Genomic DNA, 4,611 nt, shown 5'->3' with positions numbered 1-4,611 from the left:
CCTCATTAAAAGGTGTGAAATTTCACACCTCGGTGCTAATCCCCTGGTAGAAAAATCGCCTATCTGAGGATTAGCACCTAGGTGTTGAGGGACAATGGGGTTTTTTCCCCTACTGAGGTAGGCTGGGCTTTGCAGGAGTTTCTCTCTCTCTCTCTCTCTCTCTCTCTCTCTCTCTCTCTCTGTGTTTATATATATATATATATATATATATATATATATAATATATATGAATAATTCTCACATCATCGTGATTCATATAAATCATTCAAGCTACAAATATCCTTTAATATCTAATTCGCTCTACCTCGGAATTGATATATTTTCCTATATGTACCGAAGGGGAAGGGGAATTTTTAGTTGATAATAATTTCGTCACTGTCCGTCCTGATTTCGTTCTCGTCCAATGGACAGTGGTTCGATCCCCGGAGGGAGAACGAAATTTATATCAACTAAACATTCCCTTCGGTACATATAGGAAAAAATATATCAATTCCGATGGTTAGAGCGAATTAGATATTAAAGGACATTTGTAGCTCAAATGATATATATATATATATATATATATATATATATATATATATATATATATAATATATAGAGAGAGAGAGAGAGAGAGAGAGAGAGAGAGAGAGAGAGAGAGAGAGCACCTCAGTGGCGTGGTCGGTTTGGTCTTGGCCTGCCATCGTGGTGGCCGCGAGTTCAATTCTCGGGCATTCCATTGAGGGGTCAGAGATGTGTTTTTCTGGTGATAGAAGTTCACTCTCGACGTGGTTCGGAAGTCACGTAAAGCCGCTGGTCCCATTGCTGAATAACCGCTGGTTCCATGCAACGTAAAATCACCATACAAACAATATCTCTCTCTCTCTCTCATATATATATATATATATATATATATATATATTATATATATATATATATATATATATATATATATATAATAAATCTATATGCGGTTTCCTATGCACAAACTGGCACTCGAAATTCAGAGTAAGAAGTTTAAATACACAATGTAAGAGGTTTTTCTTATTATCCCAAATTTGTTCTTAACAGCGATATTTTCATGTTATCTAAAAGATACGTTATCAAAAGACTAAACGTCTTATCGCCAGCATCGATGCCAGAATCGTACTGGTATATTACGGCAAAGAACCCAGATTGTCGTCTTTGCAAGTAACATTTCCTCACGAAAGATGTAAACTTGGATAATTGCTTTTTCGAACAATCAGTATCAGATTTGAAGAACAGAATCAATTACTTTTTCATTACTAGTTTGAAGAATCCTTTCTATTCTCTCTTCGTTGATGATAAAATCTGGAGTATTCTATTTTTTTTCCTATTTTAATCAAAATTAGATTATAATATGTGTTACTTTACAATTTGAAGTAATGAAATCTATCTTGTTTAGTAAATTGAAGATTCAATATAATTTTCTCTTTGTTACTAGCATGGCTAAAGAAGAATTGAAGAATCAATCGTAAACCTTACTAAGAATGAAAATTCAACTGTTTTCTTCCTTATTATACTTCATGATTAATTCAGACTTCCTTACTAGATCGACACCATTGGACAACCATATGGACAACGGTCATGAAAGGTCGCCATGCAATACCTCGAGTCCCAAATTTACATGAGAGACATCATCGCTTCCCAGTACACGAGCAGCCTTGGCTATACCCCCCTATCCATTTCAGTGAGACGCAGTATCCCAGGTGAGATGCTATGCTTGCCAACTGGTTGTTATTTATCTTTTCTACTTAAATGCCTTCCTGTGAATCTTATATCTTTCCTAGATGGTGAACCCCAAGGGTTCCAACTTGGGGATAACCCTAAAAGCACAAGCAGAAGACTGTAAATATCATCTTAGTATAATGGGCGTCATGTCTGTCCGTCCGTCTGTCACTCAATCACGGCCAAACAGCTGGTCCAATGGGCATGAAACTTGGTAGGGTTATAGTGGGGACCCGTAAGATGGTTCTCCCCCCCCCCAACCCCCCCCACCCCTAATGGGCGTTATGTCTCCATCCCATTCAAGGGACGGGTGGAAAACTGTAACCGAAAATGCAAGCAAAACACTAGCCTGCACAGCGACTCCTGGCGTTAAATCGGACAATCTTACTATAATGGGCTTTCTTTATGTCTGCTAGTAAAGATAATGACGCCAAGAAATATTAGTCCTAAATAATGACCCCGAAAACCCTTGGGGGTCAGTACCGAGACAAGATCCTAAGTCTCACGACCAACTTATCTGTTTGGTTATGTATTTCCTCACAACTCACTGCACGAGACATGTATCATATTGTAACTATTCTTACAAATTCCCCTTTGTTCGCCCCTTGATAGGTGACTTATTGTTATGTCATATTCTTACAATTTTAGCTTTATTATCCAATACACGTGAGGTCGGGTCCCTCTTCTTACGCATCCGAACTGCTTCTGTAGATTTCCCCGGTTATCCGTCACACTTTCATTTATTCACCACTACGCGGGCTCGGCAGTTGTCTATATTTTTACGGTTATAAAAATCCCTTTTGGGCTCTTTCTAAGACAACGCATTTTATGATATGCTTGGGCCTTAGTGTTCCATTTCTTCCACACAACACACCCACACACACACACGCATATATATATATAATATATATATATATATAATATATATATATATATATATATACACCACAGAACAGGTGCTCAAGTATAGAAAAAGTCCTTGCTGGGCGAGTGGGTTGCGTATTCGTCTATCAAACTGGTAGCCCGAGTTTGTTCCCTGCACCTGCCAGTGCGGAATCAGAGGAGTTTTATTTTCTGGTGATTAGATATTCATTCCTCGACATAAAGTGGTTCGGATCCCACAATAAGCTGTAGGTCCTGTTTCTAAGTGACTAATTGGTTCCTAGCCCCATAAAAAAATCTGATCCTTCGGGCCAGCCCTAGCAGAGCTGTTAATCAGCTCAGTGGTCTGGTTAAACTAAGATGTACTTAACTTCGAGTATATTAAATCCTTACTGTTTTTGCAACTCCATATCACGCGCCACAGGAAGACTGACTTTTTCAACATTCTTACAATTTACTGTTATCACTACCCAATCAAGAACGATCTGCCCTGTTGTACTAATGCTTCATTATTCTTCACAGAAGAGATTCCTTATCATTTTGTATTTGTGCAACACAAATTTTCGTTTACTCATTACAGAAGCGTCGGATGTCCTTACAATTTCCTATCACGCACATCAAAAGTGTTGTACAATATTCTAAGGAATTCTTACAATTCCCGGATCAGTACTCAGAGCGGAAGGGGTGTCATTACATTCTCACTACTGTTACAATTCCCACTCTCAGTCCTAGCAAGGTGCTTTATTATTCCATACCCATATCACTCGTTCCTCCATCACAGGAGAGGCGCCATATTCACGGAAGCCCTGACGAGGATGAGGACTCGACTTAACGAAGTGGGTCTTTTTGACTATTGGACGAATGACGTCATCAACACCAAAGCCGGGAAGACCAGGAGAGACATCAAGGAAAAGGGAGGTCAGAGGTCAGCTGAAGCTCGACGCTGCTGACTTTGGTGGAGAGGTGTGTCTCTCTTTGCTATAAAAATGATAATAAAAATGCTGGATACAAAAGACCCTTAAAAGGCAGATTATAGGAGGATCCTTTTATCCTGCATATATATAAGAGTACGTTAGTAATGATAATGACGATGAAGCTCTTTTTTTATCGTTATAGTTATTAGGAAGATATTATTATTATTATTATTATTATTATTATTATTATTATTATTATTATTATTATTATTATTATTATTATAAAACAATTTCAAGAATCATAGTAATAAACCTCAGTAAAAAGGAATGATCATTTTCACCAAGCTCTGTTTAATCAAAACAGCTTCATTTCATTTATTATTCTTACAGGACACAGTAACCCAGGAAGTCCTAAGTCTGAACCACTTACAAGGATGCTTCTACATCTTGTTCATCGGATATATTGTCGCCCTGTTGACACTGACGTTGGAAATCTGCATAGGACACCTCAAATAAAACTGAGGAATATTCTGCGTAATATGGCCATCATCCACTTATGAACGGATCACAATATTCACACAAGACACATTCCCCACTAGAGTCGGTTTCAAACACGCTCATGTGTATGCATCACCAAAACATCATATCTTCTTCCAAAAAAACCGAAGATTGTGTGGGGCTCAACTCAGCTCTTGCCAAGTGTAAGCCAAACCGACTTGCTAGGACTGAGAGTATTACAAGAATACAATCATCTCCACCCTAATCATGCTATGGAAAAACAGGATAGAATGCCGAGAGTCCTCTCCCCACAACCAGATCCCCCTGGAATCCGTGGCCCAACCCTGAAGAATAGTTCCGCCCTTGAGCTATCAATCTGATATCTCTCAGGTCCGAACATTATCGAGTAGTTGATGATCCTACCACAATGCCCACTATTTAGCTTTGGATATAAACCCAGTCCCAGCTATGATAACCTTTCCTATTTATCAGGTCCAATAAATTTTAGCAAAAGTGGAAAATTCCACAAAAATCAATCCAAAGAAATATACGATGATATATGGGACTCTTGGACTCAAACCAGGGAACA

At 38.5% G+C, this 4,611-nt stretch overlaps 1 long non-coding RNA gene across 1 annotated transcript; it reads left to right on the top strand.

Moving 5' to 3' along the window:
* Positions 1-2,979: 2,979 nt before the first annotated feature.
* LOC135199568 (uncharacterized) lies at positions 2,980-4,175 on the top strand. Its single transcript, XR_010311103.1, has 2 exons — positions 2,980-3,573; positions 3,915-4,175. It is a non-coding gene; the product is annotated as an uncharacterized LOC135199568 (long non-coding RNA).
* Positions 4,176-4,611: the final 436 nt, after the last annotated feature.

The sequence above is a fragment of the Macrobrachium nipponense genome, chromosome 25 (assembly GCF_015104395.2).
Source record: "Macrobrachium nipponense isolate FS-2020 chromosome 25, ASM1510439v2, whole genome shotgun sequence".
Taxonomy (NCBI): domain Eukaryota; kingdom Metazoa; phylum Arthropoda; class Malacostraca; order Decapoda; family Palaemonidae; genus Macrobrachium; species Macrobrachium nipponense.
Note: the sequence above shows the minus strand (reverse complement) of the source record. Positions and strands in the feature narration are given on the sequence as shown.